This window comes from Bos indicus x Bos taurus, chromosome 1 (genome assembly GCF_003369695.1).
Source record: "Bos indicus x Bos taurus breed Angus x Brahman F1 hybrid chromosome 1, Bos_hybrid_MaternalHap_v2.0, whole genome shotgun sequence".
NCBI lineage: Eukaryota > Metazoa > Chordata > Mammalia > Artiodactyla > Bovidae > Bos > Bos indicus x Bos taurus.
The window spans coordinates 142,609,925-142,629,402 of NC_040076.1; the positions used below are offsets into that span (position 1 = coordinate 142,609,925).

Consider the following 19,478-nt stretch of genomic DNA (forward strand, 5'->3'; position numbering starts at 1 on the left):
AGAAGGGGGGCGGGGGCCGGCACCCGGCCAATCCCGAGTTGCGGATCGAGGGCCCCACCCACACCTCGCTCGTACCCGCCCCCTCGCCATGCCCCTAGCGCACCGCCCCCCTCCCTCCCCAACTGCCTCACCCCCACTGCCCCACACCGAACTCTGGTTAGACGCCACGAGGGGCCGGTGGCCCGTGTCTCCTCCTTTCCCCTCGCTCCCGGGACCCCCGCCCGCCCCGCCTACGCCTTCCCTTCCCCTGCTTCTCTACCCCGAGACCCCAACTGGCGCGAAGGCTCTGTACCCAGTGTCCCGATTCTGTTTTACTTGGGTAACTCCTTGCTCTGCGGGAATGTAATAAATACTTTTTGTTGAGTTACAGGCCTGCGGTCTGGAGAGAGCAAGGACTTGAGGATGAGCACGTATCACGCGGGCCCCAGTCCCGCGACCACCCGACAAGGTTCTTTCTGGTCGCGGGACCCCAAGGGGCCGAAAGCTGGGGGCCCAGAGCGCAGACAGTAGGCCCTCTGCACCTGGGCTTCGGATCCATCACCGCGGGTTTGTCCTGCCCTTCATGGTCCAAGCGTCTGGCACATACAGCGCTCCGCTGTGTGCCGAGCCGGGTGACCGCTCCCATCGGGGAGGAAGCTGAGCGCTCGTGGACACGGCATAAGCCACAAAGGCGTTGTGAACCGGGCTGCTGGCAGGCTGTCCCCAGCTCCGGGAGCCAATGGCTGACCGCCAGGATCGCCCTGGCCGTTGGGAAGGCCACCTCCAACAATAGTATTCCAAACTGGTTGCTCTCGATTTTTGAAGAGCCTGTGTTTCTCTTGAGGTTCCTGAGCTGAGTGGAGAAACACTGACCCTTGAGTTTCTCCTGCACCGTAGTGACTGAGTCAGGGGCGGGGCCGCCAGGCTTGGGCAGAGGATGGAGTTACTGCGCCCAGTATCCGACTGTTTAGTGTCCGGCCATGTGCGCGCACTGCACCCAGGCCTGCGTGGGGCGCAGACAGGGCCTCTGCGCCTGAGCGGCTGCTGTTCTAGGGGAGCAGGCTCGACAGACATCATTTTGTAAGAAACTTCCACTAATGAGACTGATAGGAAGAATGACAAAGTGAGAGAGATAAATGGAGAGAGACAGGAATGGGAGCCCTAGATCAGGTGGTCAGCAGGTTCTCTGGACAGGTGACCCTTGAGCAGGGAGCTTAAGAACCACACCTTGTTCCAGGGAAGGATGTCCCTGGCTGAAGTAGGTCAGTGCAAAGGCCAGAAGCAGGGGATCCAGAGAAGGTCAGTGCTGCCAGAGAAGGAACAGGAGCACCCAGAGGGTGGGAGGGGTGGCTGGGTCTGGACCTGGGTTCTGACTTCAGCCTCGATGACCTGGGGCACTTGAGAGGGTTTCTGGTGGGGAGTTTTTTTATTATGCTCAAATTATTTTCTCTTGGCATAATTTCAGATCACCACAAAAGTGGCAAGAATAGTGTGAGAATTCCCAGATTCTCACAGATTCCCAGATGTTAAACTTTTACTAAGAGAGTATGAGGCATCTGGAAATGGGGTCTTTGAGGGTGTGATCAACTCAAGATGAGGTTGTACTCGACAAAGAAGGAAGTTCTAAATCCAATAAAACTGATGTCCTCATAACAGGGAATTGTGGCCACAGAGCCAAGGAGGGGAGACAGCCACGTGAAGACAGAGGCACAGGCTGGAGTCATCTGGGCACAAGACAAGAACACGGGCAACTAGCAGGAGCTGAAAGAGACGGGGGGACCCTCTGCCAGAGCCCTCAGAAGGAGTGAGGCCCCCAGGATTGTGAGAGACAGTAAGTTTGTGTTGTTTTAAAATGCAAGCGGTAAAATTAAAAAAAAATTTTTGGATATCATTTTATTTTGTTTGGTCACACCGCACGGCTTGTAGGATCTTAGTTCCCAACCCAGAGATTGAACCTGAGCCCTCAACAGGGTAAGTGCCGAGTCCTAACAACTTGACCGTCAGGGAAGTCCTCAACATAATTTTAGAGTCTCAGGAAAGTGGCAAAATAGTGCAAAGAATTTCCAGACGCCCTTCATTCAGATTTCCCAAATGTTGAATTTGTATTACATTTGCTTTACATTTCTCTCTGTATGTATATCTCTTAGAGTCTTACACATTTTCAAATGGTATTCATCGCCATTATATAGACAACATCCTGTATTTCTTTTCTTGATTTATGAACTTTAGACCATACCTATTTTAACAATAAAAATAAATGCTCTTTCCCACTGCAATGAGAAGCCTGCACATTGCAACTAGAGAAACCCTGCACGTAGCAATGAAGACACAGCACAGCTTAAAAAAAAAAAAAATGCTCTTTCTTATGCCGACAACTTTTTATATTTGCAACAGTTTTATTTTTTAAATTGATTGATTCGGCTGTGCCAGATCTTAGTTGCAGCATGTGGGATCTAATTCCCTGGCCAGGGTTGAACCCAGGGCCCCTGCATTGGGAGCCTGGAGTCTTCACCACTGGACCACCAGGGAATCCCAACAGTTTTATTGATACAATTCACATACTCTACAATTCACCTATTTAAAGTGTACAATTCAATGACTTTTAGTATATTCACAGAAAAGTTCAGCCATCACCACAGTCAATTTAGAATGTTCTAATCACCATAGAAACCCTAGCCCCTTAGCTATCACTCCCACACCAAACTTCCCATACCCTTTCCATACCCCCCAGCCCCTGGCAAACTCTAATCTACTTTCTGTCTCTCTAGATTTGCCTATTCTGGATGTTTCATATAAATGGAATCAGCTAGCATGTGGTCTCTTGTGACTGGCTTCCTTCACTTAGCGTTTTTTCAAGGTACATCCATGTTGTACGTATCAGTACTTTTCTTTTTATTGTCCAATGAAATGCTGTTGTATGGCTGTCTCATATTTTATTTATTCCGTTGTCAGTTGATGGACATTTGTATTGTTTCCACTTTTGGGTTAGTATGATTAATGTTGCTATGAATACTCATGGACACTTTTTCATGTGGACATATGTTTTCATTTCTCTTGGACAGACAGCTAAAAATACAGTTGCTTGGTCATATGGTAACTCTACGTTTAACCTTTGAGAAACTGCCTGTTTTCCACACAACTGCACCTTACATTACACTCCCATTACACAACATTACATTCCCATCAGCCATGTAGGAGGGTTCCAATTTGTTTATGCACTTACCAACACCTATCATCATTCCTTGTTTTGATCACAGCCATCCTAGGGGGTGTGAAGTGGTATCTGGTTGTGGTTTTGATTTGCATTTGCCTGATGACAAGTGATGTGAAGCATTTTTCATGTGCTTCTTGGTCATTTGTATATCTTCTTTGGGAAAATGTCTATTCAGATCGTTTGCCCATTTTTAATTGGGTTGCTTGATGTTTTGTGGTTGAGTTATAATAGTTCTTTTTATATTCTGGATACTGGACCCTTTATCAGATATGTAATTTGCAAATATTTTATCCCATTCTGTGAGGCGTCTTTTCATTTTATCGGTAGTGTTTTTTGATGCACGAAAGGGTTCAGTTTTGATGAACTCCAGTTTACCTACTTTTTCTTCTTTTGTGCCTTGTGTTTCTGTTGTCATATCTAAGAAACCACTGCCTAATCCAAGGTCATGAAGATCTACTGTGTTGTCTTTGATGACTTTCATGGGTTTAATTACGGTATTCAGATTTTTATCTACCTTGAGTTAATTTGTAAATTATTTATTTATTTATAAATATGCTGGTTCTTTGTTGCTGCGCAGGCTTTTCTCTAGTTGCCACAAGCAGGGGCTTCTCTCTAGTGGCACTGTGCGGGCTTCTCACTGAGGCGGCTTCTCTTGTTGTGGAGCACGGGCTTTAGAGCACAGTCAACCGGGCTTGGTTGCTCTGCGGCCTGTGGGATCTTCCTGATCAGTGATCAAACCCGTGTCTCCTGCATTGGCAGGCAGATTCTTTACCACTGAGCCATCAGGGAAGTCCTACTTTGGGTTAATTTTTTTGTTTATGGTGTGAGGTGAAAATCCAGCTTCATTCTTTTGCATGTGTATAACCAGTTGTCCCAGTACCATTTGTTAAAGAGACCATTTTATCCCCATGGACTGGTCTTGATAAAGCAATTGACCATAGATGTTAGGGTTTACTTATGGACCTGTAATTTCGTTTTGAAGAACTGACTCATTGGAAAAGACCCTGATGCTGGGAAAGATTGAAGACAGGGGGAGAAGGGGACGACAGAGGATGAAATGCTTGGATGGCATCACCAACTTGATGGACATGAGTTTGAGCAAGCTCTGGGAGTTAATGATGGACAGGAAAGCCTGATGTGCTGCAGTCCATGGGCTTGCAAAGAGTCAGACATGACTGAGCGACTGAACTGAACTGAACTGAATTCTATTTCATTGATCTGTACATCTATCCTGGTGAGGATATGGTGAGGAACAGGGAGGCATGGTGTGCTTCAGTCCACGTGGTTGCAGAGTTATACACAACTTAGTGACTGAACAACAACCACATACATCTGTCCTTATGCCAAAACCACACCATTTTTATTACTGTAACTTTGTACTAGATTTTGAAATCCGGAAGTGCAAGTCTTCCAACTTTGTTCTTTTTTGAGATTGTCTTGGCTATTTGGGGTTCCTTTTGTGTGCTTAGTCTCTCAGTCATGTCCAACTCTTTTTGACTCCATGGACTATAGCCTGCCAGGCTCCTCTGTCCATGGGGCTTCTCCAGGAAATAATACTGGAGTGGGTTGCCATGCCCTCCTCCAGGGGATCTTCCCAACCCAGGGATCCAACCCAGATTCCTGCATGGCAGGTGTATTCTTTACCATCTGAGCCACCAGGAAAGCCCAGGGTTCCTTGAAATTCCATAGAATTTTAGGATCAGCTTTTCCATTCGTGCAAAGAGGTTATTAGGATGATGAGAGGGACTGATTGGGACCTGTGGATTGGTTTGGGGGAGTACTGCCATCTTAACAATGTTAAACCTTCTAGATCTGTGAACAAAGGGTACCTTTCCACTTATTTAGTTGTTTGTTTGTTTTTTGTTTTTTTTTAGTTTCTTTGCAATTTTTTGGTAATTTTCAGTGTACAAGTCTTACATTTCCTTGATTAAGTTGATTCCTAATTCTTTTATTCTTCTGGACTTAGGGAGTCAACATCAAGTCTTCTGAAACATGCTGCCATGGAGGAGAGAAGGAGTGGCAGAGTGGGTTTAACTGTTGACATTAATAGCTGCATGTGGGCTTGGGGGCAGGTATCTCCCTCTCCTCTCATGTAAGCATGTGGAGGAGTTTCCCCAGCCCGTCTCCACTGCTTCCTCTGTCCTAGGTAAGGAGAAGCGATGTATCTGATTGGTCAGTTTGGAAGAATAAGTGGGAAAGTTTGGCCCAGCCAGGGGTAAAAATTAAGTCTTGGGGTCCATGAACATGGGATGTCTATTTATTTAAGTCTACTTTACTTTTCCCCATGATGTTTTGTCAATTTCAGAATGTAAGTTTTATTGGATTACAGTTGATCTACAATGTTGTGTTAGTTTCGGGTGTACAGCAAAGTGAGTCAGTTATGCATACACATCTGTCCACTCTTCTAGATCCTTGCCTGTATCGGCCTGTACTCAGTAACTTCCTGCGGCACCTGTCAAGTCCTCACTTTGTAAAGCAGGCCTATTAGGGTTCCTGGTTATTCCTCTGCTCTCCCTTCCCCACACCACCATGTCCTACCTTCAATGACTAATACCGTTTCCACTAATAACAACAGCTTCACCCAGCTTAAGCACATGCCCGGCACTGTTCTAGGAACTTGGCCTACAGTAACTAATGGAATCTTCATAACTATCCTAGGAGAGGAGGCCAGTGACTTGCCCAAGGTCTGCAACTAAGGGGGAGCAGAGCCAGAATTCCAGCCAGGCTGTCAGACGCCTGCATCTCTGCTTTTCTTCATCGACTTCCTTGCCTGTTTTGCAATGGCAGTTGGGATGTGTGAGGTTGACCCCCATGAAGCAGCTGGTGTTTGACCCCTTGTGGTCCAGTGGCTAAGACTCCATGCTCCCACTGCAGGGGGCCCCGGGGTCCAACCGTGGTCAGGGAACCGGATCCCACATGCTGTAACGAAGAGTTCATATGCTGCAAGTAGAGATCTGGTGTGCCCCAGTGAAGACCCAGTGAAGCCAAATAGTATATAAATCAAAGTTTACCTATAATTAATTTATCTATTTTTGGCTGCACTGGTCTTCATTGCTGCACTTGGGCTTTCTCTAAATGCAGTGAGTGGGGGCTCCTCTTCATTGCGGCTTGCCAGCTTCTCATCGCGGTGGCTGCTCTTGTTTCAGAGCATGGGCTCTAGAGCACAGGCTCAGTAGTTGTGGCTCATGGGCTTAGTTTCTCCATGGCCTTTGGAATCTTCCCCGACCCAGGGATTGAACCTGTGTCCCCTGCATTGGCAGGCAGATTCTTAACCACTGGACCACCAGGGAATCCACCATTTTTAGCCTAACAAAAACCAGCAATTTCATTTGATTCAACTTGTTTTTTTTTTTTTTTTAAAAGAAGACCTGGGATTTGAGGCAGGTGCTGGAATGTTTGTTCAGTAGTACAGGTGGGGATTTTCTGAGCTTAAAGCTCTGCTATGTAAGGTTTGAACATGCTCCCCAGAGGAAGCAGCAGCTTTGAGAAAGGCAGGCTCACCTGGAGGAACCTTCTGAGCAAAAGACTGAAGTCTGCCTTCAGATGGGGGTGCCGTTTTGGGGGTGAGCTCACTCTAAGTCCAAAGGTGTGTTGAGGTAGGTAGGTCCCCCTGAGAGCCAGGCTCTACATCTGCATGAGTCATTCGGCCTCCGGGAGCCTGCCACCAGGGCCAGGCGCAGCTCTGACGTCCCTGGGCAGGGCCTGCCACGTGGACTCGCAGGGCTGTGTTTCCAGGCCCGTCCTGCAGCTCCTGGGACCGGTGACAGGAGCAGAGAGGGCAGCCACCTCGTGGCCTCGGGACTGTTTGGTTGATAAGCCTCCAGTATGTAAGAGGCCATGGGAGGAAGAGACCTGTAGCTTCAATGTCTTTGAAGAAGACAACTTTAAAGGAGAAGGAGAATTCAGCTTTGGACATGCCCTGTCGTAGGGCTTTGATGTGGGAGGAGGGTTACATTTCTCTGTTCCAGCAGTTTCAGACTGCTGAAACTCATTTGGTCTCCTGCCCAGCTGCTGGGGAGCCTCCCTGGACAGTAGCACTGAGCTGCAGGGGAGACCGATGGATGGGGAGTGAGGTTTCAGCCTTGACCTCAGGGCAGCCCTTGAGTTGATTACCACACGGTTCTTACCTGTTCAGACTTTCTTGGGACAGAGTCAGCCATCCAACAGGAAGGTTGGGGAGGGAGTATTGGGAACATGGCCTGTGCGTGAGGGAGGGTAGTCTTGAGGGACATTCCCCCTCCAGCCCACTCTGGACCCCCTGGCCTCTGTGCAGTGGGCCGGGAGAGAGCACTGAGGATCCAGGGGTGGGCAGTGACAACCCTTTAGCTCAGCAGCAGCACCCACTGCCCCTCCCCTCTCCTCCCAAATCCCCTCTTTCTCAGGAAAGGAGAGTGGCGTGTCTGCTCAGAGGACGACCGTAACTTGTCTGTATCTCCTGACTGCAGGATACTGGTCAGTTTAAGAGGGGCAAACCCTGGGGACTGGCTCTCCTGTCCCCCTCCCCTGGCTGGACAGGAGACCCTGGAAATGCACCCGTCCATGTGTGTGATCACCTCATCTACAGAGGCCCCCTCAGTGTGGCAGGGGAGGGTTGTGGCTATTTCCACACTGAAAGATGCTGGAGCCATGGGCTCTCCAATGTAGAAAAACACCCAACCTTACACCCTACACACAAAGCGATCAGAAAAGAATTCTAGCCCTAAATGCCCAGGGAAGATAATAAGCTTATGGCAAAGCCAGAGTATCAGTGGGGGCTCAGGAGCAAAGATGTCTTAAACAGAACCCAGAAAGCATTGTCCTTAGAAGAAATACTGCTGAACAGGACTAGTTACGTTTGAGGACGTTGCGTTCATCAAAACATGCCATTGGGAGGGAAAAGGAAAACCTAGACTGCGATAGATGTTTGCAACACATGTCAACAAAGGACTCACACTGGGTAAAGGACTACTAGAAATACACAGGAAAGAGATAAACTACCGGATTTTAAGCTGGGCAGAGAATTGGGCAGGTGCTTCACAGAGATATGCAAATGGCCAGTGTGAAAAGGCACCAGCTTCATCCATCCTTCGGGACATGCCGGGGACCTGTCACTGCAGTCCCAGTGGAAGAGCTGGAAGACAAAGGGCCTGAGACTGTCTTCCAGCCTGCCCCCACCCACTATGTCTGGACCACAGCAGCAGCGTCCATGTTGATCCCCACCGTCCACCCTTTAGTCTCTTCTCCAGCCTGCAGTGAGACATCACTTTAAAAATATAAGTCAGAACGTTTTGTCCTCCCCACGACTCAGAGGAGCTCCAGTGCTACCTACCCAAGCTCAAGAGGCCCTGTGTGATGTCGCCCTCTTTCCCGCCTGCTGTGCCTTGAATGCACTCTGGAGGGCGCTGCTGTCCACCCAGCATCCCAGGACCCCCTGCCCTCCCTCTGGCGCCCCCTGACCACAGTCCTGAGAAGCCATGTGACTTGCTTTGACCCATGAAATGTGGAAGTTCATCCATTGCCTTGATTAGAGTTGAAGAACCAGCAAGGGCTTCCCCTCTCTCTGCACTGGTGACTGGCAGGGCTCCATCCAGGCAAGGGCTGCCCCACCAGCTGTCCCGAGGGAAGACAGCGGTGGGAGTCATGGCGGCCAGCTCTCAGCGGACACATAGGGTGAGAGGGGAATGGGCCACGTGTTTCCAAGTATGGGCTGGTGCCAGCCTGTCCTGATCCATGCATGTGCAAGCTCATACCTGCTTCAGGGAACTTGCCCCCACTGACCTCTCCTCCTCCTCCTGTTCCTCCAGGTGGTCAGTTGTGCCAGAAACACATGTGAACTACTCAGTTCCTTTCTTACCACATTAAAAAAAAATTTTATTTAATTGGAGGCTAATTGCTTTACAATATTGTGGTGGTTTTTGCCACCCAACACAGCCATCCTGAACACAGTGTTCCCCATCCTGAACCCCCCTCCCACCTCCTTTCCCATTCCATCTCTCAGGGTCATCCCAGGGCACCAGCCCTGAGCACCCTGTCTCATGCATCAAACCTGGACTGGCGATCTATTTCACATATGATAATATACGTGTTTCAATGCTATTCACTCAAGCTGCAAATTTCAAGTTCACTGAGTCCAAAAACACATCGAATGCCTCAGACAAGCTGAGCCAAAGCAAGGCAAGGGGATACAGAATGATTCCATTTATATAGCATTTAAGAACAGGCAAAACTGTAATGTTTGGTGAAGCCTATGTAGATTATTTTTTAGTTCTGTTTTTATTATTATTATAAATTTCATTTATTTTTGGCTGCACTGGGTCTTCGTTGCTGCGTGGGCTTTCTCTGAGTTGTGACACACGAGGGCTACCCTATGGTTGCGCTGCACAGGCTTCTCATTGCAGTGGCTTCTCTTGTTGAGGCTCTCTGGCTCTAGAGTCGGAGAGTCTAGGGCTCAGCGGTTGTGGCACACAGGCTAAGCTGCTCTGCCATGTGTGGGATCTTCCAGGACCAGGGATCAAATCCACGTTCCCTGCATTGGCAGGAGGATTCTTAACCACTGGACCACTGGAAAGTTCCTAGTTACACAGCAAAGTACTTCAGTTATATAGATAAATAGATGCGTATATATATGTTGTTCTTCAGTTGCCCAGTCACGTCTGACTCTTTGCTACTCCATGGACTGCAGCACGCCAGGCCTCCTTGGCCTTCACCATCTCCTGAAGTTTGCCCAAGTTCATGTCCATTGCATCAGTAATGCCATCCAGCAATCTCATCCTCTGACGCCCTCTTCTCCTTCTGCCATCAATCTTTCTCAGCATTAGGGACTTTACCAATGAGTTTGCATCAGGTGACCAGAATACTGGAGCTTTGGCTTCAGCATCAGTCCTTGCAATGAGTATTCAGGGTTGATTTCCCTTAAGATTGAATGGTTTGATCTCCTTGCTGTCCAAGGGACTCTCAGGAGTCTTCTCCAGCACCCCACTTCAAAGGCATCAATTCTTTGGTGCTCTGCCTTCTTAATAATCCAGCTCTCACAAGTGTACATGACTACTGGGAAGACTGTCGGTTCAGTTCAGTTCAGTTGCTCAGTCATGTCTGACTCTTTGCGACCCCATGGACTGCAGAATGCCAGGTTTCCCTATCCATCACCAATCCCAGGGACTGCTTGAACTCATGTTCATCGAGTCACTGATGCCATCCAACCATCTCATCCTCTGTTGTCCCCTTCTCCTTTTGCCTTCAATCTTTCCCAGCATCAGGGTCTTTCCCAGTGAATCAGTTCTTTCCATCAGGTGGCCAAAGGATTGGAGTTTCAGCTTCAGCATCAGTCCTTCCGATGAATATTCATGTCTGATTTCCTTTAGGATGGACTGGTTTGATCTCCTTGCAGGCCAAGCGACTCTCAAGAGTCTTCTCCAACACCACAGTTCAAAAGCATCAATTCTTCGGTGCTCAGCTTTCTTTATAGTCCCAACTCTTACATGCATATGTGACTACTGGAAAAACATAGCTTTGACTAGATGGACCTTTGTTGGTAAAGTAATGGGTCTGCTTTTTAATATGCTGTCTAGGTTGGTCATAGCTTTTCTTCCAAGGAGCAAGCGTCTTTTAATTTCATGGCTGCAGTCACCATCTGCAGTGGTTTTCGAGCCCAAGAAAATAAAGTCTCTCACTGTTTCCATTGTTTCCCCATCTATTTGCCATGAAGTGATGGGACCAGATGCCATGATCTTCAATGTTTCAATGTTGAGTTTTAAGCCAATTTTTTCACTCTCCTCTTTCACTTTCATCAAGAGGCTCTTTATTTCCTCTTTGCTTTCTGCCACAAGGGTGGTGTCATCTCCCTATCTGAGGTTATTGCTATTTCTCCCGGCAATCTTGATTCCAGCTTGTGCTTCATCCAGCCCGGCATTTTGCATGATGTACTATGCATAGAAGTTAAACAAGCAGGATGACAATATACAGCCTTGACGTACTCCTTTTCCAGATTTGGAATCAGTCTGTTGTTCCATGTCCAGATTTCCAGAAACCTGCAAACAGATTTCTCAGGAGGCAGGTCAGGTGGTCTGGTATTCCCATCTCTTGAAGAATTTTCCACAGTTTATTGTGATCCACACAGTCAAGGACTTTGACATAGTCAATGAAACAGAAGTAGATGTTTTTCTGGAATTCTCTTGCTTTTTCAATGATCCAATGGATGTTGGCAATTTGATCTCTGGTTTCTCTGCCTTTTCTAAATCCAGCTTGAACATCTGGAAGTTCTCAGTTCGTGTACTGTAGAAGCCTTGCTTGGAGAATTTTGAGCATTACTTTGCTAGCAAGTGAGACGAGTGAAATTGTGTGGTAGTTTGAACATTCTTTGGATTACTTTTCCTGGAATTGAAATGAAAACTGATTTTTTTCCAGTCCTTTGGCCACTGCTGAGTTTTCCAAATTTGCAGGCATATTGAGTGCAGCACTTTAACAGTATCATCTTTTAGGATTTGAAATAACTCAGCTGAAATTCCATCACCTCCATTAGCTTCGTTTGTAGTAATGCTTCCTTAGGTCCACTTGACTTCGGACTCAAGGGTGTCTGGCTCTAGGTGAGTGATCACACAATCGTGGTTATTTGGGTCATGAAGATATTTTTTGTATAGTTCTGTGTATTCTTGCCACCCTTTCTTGGTATCTTCTGCTTCTGTTAGGTCCACACCATTTCTGTCCTTTATTGTGCCCATCTTTGCATGAAATATTCTCTTGGTATCTCTAATTTTCTTAAAGATTTCTAGTCTTTCCCATTTTATTTTCTTCTATCTGTGCATTGATCACTGAGGAAGGCTTTCTTATCTCTCCTTGCTATTCTTTGGAACTCTGCATTCAGATGGGTACACCTTTCCTTTTCTCCTTTGCCTTTAGCTTCTCTTCTTTTCTCAATTATTTGTAAAGCCTCCTCAGACAACCATTTTGGCTTTTCGCATTTCTTTTTCTTGGGGATGGTCTTGATCACTGCCTCTTTTACAGCGTCATGAACCCCCATCCATAGTTCTTCAGGCACTCTGTCTATCAGATCTAATCCCTTGAATCCATTTCTCACTTCCACTGTATAATCGTAAGGGATTTGATTTAGGTCACACCTGAATCATCTAGTGGTTTTCCCTACTTTCTTCAATTTAAGTCTGAATTTGGCAATAAGGTGTTCATGATCTGAACCACAGTCAGCTCCAGGTCTTGTTTCTGCTGAGTGTATAGAGCTTCTTCATCATTGACTGCAAAGAATATAATTAATCTGATTTTGGTATTGACCATTTGGTGATGTCCACGTGTAGAATCATCTCTTGTGTTGTTGGAAAAGGATGTTTGCTATGACCAGTGTGTTCCTTTGGCAAAAGTCTGTTAGCCTTTGCCCTGCTTCATTTTTCCCTCAAAGGCCAAATTTGCCTGTTACTCCAGATATCTCTTGACTTCCTGCTTTTGCATTCCAGTCCCCTGTGATGAAAAGGATATCTTTTTTGGGTGTTGGTTCTAGAAGTTCTTGCAGGCCCTCATAGAACCGTTTAACTTCAGCTTACTTTGGCATTAGTGGTTGAGGCATAGACTCAGATTTCTGTGATATTGAATGCTTTGCCTTGGAAACAAACAGAGATCATTCTGTTGTTAAGACTGCAGCCAAGTACTGCATTTCGGACTCTCTTGTTGACTATGAGGGCTACTCCATTTCTTCTAAGGGATTCTTGCCCACAGTAGTAGATATAATGGTCATCTGAATTAAATTTGCCCATTCCAGTCCAGTTTAGTTCTCTGACTCCTAAAATGTTGATGTTCACTCTTACCATCTCCTGTTTGACCACTTCCAATTTACCTTGATTGATGGACCTAACATTCCGGGTTCCTATGGAATATTCTTCTTTATAGCATCAAACTTTACTTCCATCACCAGTCACATCTATACCTGGGTGTTGTTTTCGCTTTGGCTCCATCTCTTCATTCTTTCTGGAGTTATTTCTTCACTCTTCTCCAGTAGCATATTGGGCACCTACTGACCCGGGGAGTTCATCTTTCAGTGTCATATGAGAAGACCATAGGCTTGACTATATGGACCTTTGCCGTCAGAGTAATATCTCTGCTTTTCAACACACTGTCTACGTTTGTCATAGCTTTCCTGCCAAGAGCAATTGTCTTCAGATTTCATGGCTGCAGTCACTGTCCACAGTGGTTTTACAGCCCAAGAAGAGGAATCTGTCACTACTTCCACCTATATGTGTGTGTATATGTATATACTTTTCCAGATTCTTTTCCATCATAGGTTATTACTGATATTGAATATAGTTCCCTGTGCTGTACAGTAGGTCCTTGTTGGTTATTTTTTTCATGATTGTTCTTGTTGTTGCTGCTGCTGCTAAGTCACTTCAGTCGTGTCCAACTCTGTGCAACCCCATAGACGGCAGCCCACCAGGCTCCCCCATCCGTGGGATTCTCCAGGCAAGAATACTGGAGTGGGTTGCCATTTCCTTCTCCAATGCATGAAAGTGAAAAGTCAAAGTGAAGTTGCTCAGTCGTGTCCGACTCATAGCGGCCTCATGGACTGCAGCCTACCAGGCTCCTCTGTCCATGGGATTTTCCAGGCAAGAGTGCTGGAGTGGGGTGCCATTGCCTTCTCCTGATTGTTCTTAGCAGCATTTAAAAACTTTCAATATATTTTAATTGGAAGATAATTGCTTTACAATACTGTTTTGGTTTCTGCCATATGGTTATCTATTTTATATGTAGTATTTTATATCTAAACTCCAAACTCTCAATTTATCCCTCCTTCAACCTTTTTCCATTTTGGTAACCAGAAGTTTGTTTTCTGAGTCTATTTGTTTTGTAAATACATTCATTTGTACCATTTTTTTAGACTCCACATATAAGTGATGTCATCTATTTGTGTTTCTCTGTCTGAATTACTTCATATCTACGTAGAGTTTTTAAGATAATAAAACAAGACCAGGACCACATGTTGAGCTGGCCATCTCCTCCAGGAGGGAGGAGGAACTCCGTGGCCAGGAGGCTGGGCTGGGCTTTGGCCCATGCAGCTTCTTCTTGACTGGGCAGGACCTACTGGGGGCTCATAACCTCATAAGTCTTTCCAAAATATTGTGCTGTAGGCATCATGCAGCTCATGAAAAATACAATGTTTGAGCTGGCTAAGGGATACAACTCAAATGTGAATGGGAGTCTCCTAAGAAAACTTCTCTTGGAACAAATTAAATATTTGTTATCATTCATCCTAATTCCTAGACTAAATCCCACTTAATTTAGCATGTTTAATTTGCTGCTAGATTGTTTGCCAGTATTTTATTTAGGACTTTTATATCTATATTTAGAACTGAGACTCCCCTATTGTTTTCTGTGTGTGTTCCATCTGTGAGGTTTTATCAGTATCATACTCATTTCATGTGAAGAACTTGGAAACTGTTCATTTTCTGATTAGAAAAATAAGCAGCACCAGTTTGGGTCAATGAGCTTTGAAATGCTGGGGGTCTTGGGGGAAGGTGTCCTTCCTCTGTCAGCATGAAGCCTGGAGAAGCTGCAGCCCGCTTGTTATTGGCCTGAAGTGACACAAACCCTTTAGGGTTGGGACTGGAGCTGGTGGCGAAATACAGCTGGAGCCTGGCTTTCGTCATCTTGTTGGCCATGTGGGGACTTGCAGGTGCTCCTCAAGGCTGCCTTCTCTGGAGAACCCGAATAAGCCCATCTTTGCTGGAGAAATAACCAGCACCTGTCTGTTGTGGGTCAGCACAGCCATTACATCAACCTTTATTGTCGTGGGTGGAAGGCCGTATCTGCTGCTACTTGCCTGGGAGCGAGCACCTTATCAATTTACTTATGTTTCCGAGCAGTTTCCTCTTATTTCTTAAAAGGTTATGTGGATTACCTGGGATAAGAAGCTGATGCCCTCTCTTCCGGACATGCTCTGCGTTGCCTGTGTTTGGCTTAGCAGGGACAGGAATCCAGCCCCCAGAGCTAGTTCATGCTGCCCAAAGCCCTCAGAAAGTCTAAATCCTTGGGCACCTGGACAGAGCCGTCTCTTCCCAACTTGATTGTCTGGATCTACCAGTTCTCGGAGTGCCTGGTCTTCTGAACCACCTCTTCTGGTTGACCATACTTTTCTCCAGGGTAAAGCCTATTCTATGCTGAAATGCCAGGTGCCAACAACGCATTTATTCCACCTTGCTCACTTGTGGCACACATGCAGGGGTGCACACGCATGCACGTACACACACACACACCGAGATACCCTGATGGATGCAGCTGCCACACCCTGGCCCAGGGAGGTGGAAGGCAAGGCAGGTAGGGCACCTCTGCGGGTGCTTCATGGAGCCAAGCTTCCTGGAGGGCTGTGCTTTGCTGAGAAGGTAACATGGAAAAGTCAGGGATGTGGACGTTACATACACAAGTTTTAAGTGTATCAGGCTTCGCCACAATTTCTCTACTTTTGAGTATGTTTAAAAATCTTTATGATAAAAACTTGAAATGTTCTTTCATGAAATGATGGGTGGACTTTAATGAGAGTAATCTAAAAAGTCCCACTTAGAAAAACAGAAATTGAGAATCCTATGTTGATCACAATCCTGCTTTCTTTAGGAAAATCTACATGGTCTGTGAAAAACCCCAAGTTTGGGAACTGTTGGACACAGAGTTAACCTCACCAGGGTCAGCCACACTGAGTCCCACGTGACGCTGACTGCCAAGACCCCGCTGACTTTGCATCACAAAGGCTTCAGAAGCACATTTCTAATACCGGTCTTCTGCGTTTTGCATAGACTTTTTTAAAAAGAGAAAGCATTTGCTGTTTCACCCCCTTTTGGTAAGAACAGCTGAACTAAGAAAGAAGGAAGTGGTACTGCAGGGACCCCACCAGCAACCCTTTCCCCAGTGCTGTCTCATTCAAAGGAAGTGAGTTTTCTCTCATCAACAGAGCAGTTCAGTTCAGTCGCTCAGTCATGTCCAACTCTTTGTGACCCCATGGACTGCAGCACACCAGGCTTCCCTGTCCATCACCAACTCCCGGAGCTTGCTCAAATTCACATCCATCCAACCATCTCATCCTCTGTCGTCCCCTTCTCCTTCTGCCTTCAATCTTTTCCAGCATCAGGGTCTTTTCCAATGACTCAGTTCTTCCCATTAGATGGCCAATGTATTCAAGCTTCAGCTTCAGCATCAGTCCTTCCAATGTATATTCAGGACTGATTTCCTTATCAGTTTCATCTCCTTGCAGTCCAAGGGACTCTCAAGAGTCTTCTCCAACACCACAGTTCAAAAGCATCAATTCTTCGGTGCTCAGCTTTCTTTATGGTCCAACTCTCACATCCATACATGACTACTGGAAAAACCATTGCTTTGACTAGATGGACCTTTGTTGGCAAAGTAATGTCTCTGCTTTTTAATATGCTGTCTAGGTTGGTCATAGCTTTTCTTCCAAGGAGCGTCTTTTAATTTCATGGCTACAGTCACCACGTGCAGTGATTTTCAAGCCCAAGAAAATAAAGTCTCTCACTGTTTCCATTGTTTCCCCATCTATTTGCCATGAAGTGATGGGACCGGATGCCATGATCTTAGTTTTCTGAATGTTGAGTTTTAAGCCAATTTTTTCACTCTCTTTCACTTTCATCAAGAGGCTCTTCAGTTCATCTTCACTTTCTGCCATAAGGGTGGTGTCATCTGCCTGTCTGAGGTTATTGATATTTCTCCCGGCAATCTTGATTCCAGCTTGTGCTTCATCCAGCCTGGCATTTCGCATGATGTACTATGCATAGAAGTTAAATAAGCAGGGTGACAATATACAGCCTTGACGTACTCCTTTCCCAATCTGGAACCAGTCTGTTGTTCCATGCCCCATTCTAACTGCTGCTTCTTGACCTGCATACAGATTTCCCAGGAGGCAGGTAAGATGGTCTGGTATTCCCATCTCTTGAAGAATTTTCCACAATTTGTTGTGATCCACAGTCAAAGGTTTTGGCTGAGTCAATAAAGCAGATGTTTTCCTGGAACTCTCTTGCTTTTTCTATGATCCATTGGATGTTGGCAATTTGATCTCTGGTTCCTCTGCCTTTTCTAAATCCAGCTTGAACATCTAGAAGTTCATGGTTTACATACTATTGAAACCTAGCTTGGAGAATTTTGAGCATTACTTTGCTAGCGTGAGATGAGTACAACTGTATGGTAGTTTGAACATTCTTTGGCATTGCCTTTCTTTAGGATTGGCATGAAAACTGACCTTTTCCAGTCCTGTGGCCACTGCTAAGTTTCCCAAATTTTCAGGCATACTGAGTGCAGCACTTTAACACCTTCATCTTTTAGGACTGAAATAGCTCAACTGGAATTCCATCACCCCCACTAGCTTTTTTCGCAGTGATGGTTCCTAAGGCCCACTTGACTTCGCATTCCAGGATGTCTGGCTCTAGCTGAGTGATCATACCACCGTGGTTATCTGGGTCATAAAGATCTTTTTTGCATAGTTCTTCTGTGTATTCTTGCCACCTCTTCTTAGTATCTTCTGCTTCTGTTAGGTCCATACCATTTCTGTCTTATTGTGCCCCATCTTTGCATGAAATATTTCCTTGGTATCTCTAATTTTCTTGAAGAGATCTCTACTCTTTTCTATTCTGTTTTCCTCTATTTCTTTGCATTGATCACTGAGGAAGGCTTTCTTCTCTCTCCTTGCTATTCTTTGGAACTCTGCATTCAGATGGGTGTATCTTTCCTTTTCTTGTTTGCCTTTAGCTTCTCTTCTTTTCTCAGCTATTTGTAAAGCCTCCTCAGACCACCATTGTGCCTCTTCACATTTTTTCTTCTTGGAGATGGTCTGGATCACTGCCTTCTATACAATGTCACAAACCTCCGTCCATTCTTCAGGCACTCTATCAGATCTAATGTGCTATTAATAAATCAGTTATTTCAAATGGCTGTTTTCTTTAAATTTGGAGCTGGGACCCATCCTCCTTTTGGGCTTCTCTACAGAGCATCTCTTTCGACTGGGTCCTGAACACGCCCAAACCAGCAGCAACACATGGGGGCAGCTTCAGGCCCAGACTGCCCCTCATGTGACCTGCACTAGGGTGTGGAGGGCGGGCAGCAGGCCTCTTTCCTTTACTTGGTAAGGTCCTTTCTCACTTCAGTGACATTTAAGACACGGTGGATGGAATTTTCGGTTACATTTATTTCCTTTCACAAGAAAAGGAGACTTAAAGTTAATACAAGTTAAACTCTACCACATTCCCTCTTTCAGATGGAGTGGCAGTATTTCTACAACTCTGACCAAACTCAGGAAGAAGATCTAAAGTACTGTTTAATTTTTTAGAAGAAAATTACGATGATTTACCTAGTCAAAGTGCCACTAATTTATCCAAAATCCTCTACTGTTGTGAAAAAAATACAGTAATTTCAAGACAACAAACGAACAAAACTATCACCCACAGAATTGCTTTTTTATAATCAAATAAAAATTGATGTCCGTGAAGCAAACTGATTGAAGTAGTGTGTTTCCTGGCAGACCTTCCATGAACAGGGTTTAAGGGGATCAGATGGGACACCCCTGAACTCCTGTCACCGAGGGGCATGCAGGTGGGTGTCTGGAGGACTGCTATGGGCAAGCACAGGGACGCAGTGTGCTGCCCTGAGATGACCACCCAGAGCCATGTTTTGGTTGGTCTTTGGGTTAGGACTTTCTCTTAAAAGCTCTGTGCCCCTAGCCAAGGTGTGGCCATGGCAGGAACTTGGAACGAATCCATGGTTGCAGCAAGTTACGCTGCCTCGCGTCATCAATGACGAAGGTGTGGGGAGGGGACACCAGACACGAAGGCTCTGCAGAGGCGGATGTGACGGCAGGGCTGCGCTCCGGTTACCCTGGTGGTCTTGCTACTGTCAGGGTGAAACAGGAAAGCAAGGGCCTGGGCAGGCACCTGTGTCACAGGCCCCCAAGTCTCAGGGACACAAGGTGGCTCTGGGAGCAACACTAGAAGTTCACGATATGAGAGCCGACCCCTGCAAGGGCCACAGACTGCATCTTCTCCAAGGACTGGCTCTCTTCTAAGAGCCAGCACTGTTCGCAGCTTCTACCCCAGCCTACTAACAGCCTCAGAAGAGCTGGGCCACTTGTTAACATGAAGGTAACAAGAAACAGGTCTGACTTTTTCTCCTAAGAATTTCCCCGTAACTGGGAGGTGTTTTATTTCATTCCCTAAGTTTAAAAATCTGTCATTTATACCCAGAGTGACTGGTGTAGTCCCCTCAAGGACTCATGACGTGAAGGAAGAGACTTAAAGACTGTGCACAAAAAATAAGTCAC

At 46.1% G+C, this 19,478-nt stretch overlaps 1 long non-coding RNA gene across 4 annotated transcripts; it reads left to right on the forward strand.

Moving 5' to 3' along the window:
• The first annotated feature begins 148 nt into the window (after window positions 1–148).
• Window positions 149–19,393, forward strand: LOC113895650. 4 transcript variants are annotated; one of them, XR_003511907.1, is made up of 5 exons: window positions 149–1,810; window positions 2,748–2,836; window positions 5,160–5,339; window positions 15,776–15,998; window positions 18,420–19,393. It is a non-coding gene; the product is annotated as an uncharacterized LOC113895650 (long non-coding RNA). The 4 variants fall into 4 exon arrangements; XR_003511904.1 differs by lacking the exon at window positions 15,776–15,998 and having other exon boundaries at window positions 149–448; window positions 1,636–1,810; XR_003511906.1 differs by lacking the exon at window positions 15,776–15,998 and having other exon boundaries at window positions 2,748–2,849.
• The last annotated feature ends 85 nt before the right edge of the window (window positions 19,394–19,478 follow it).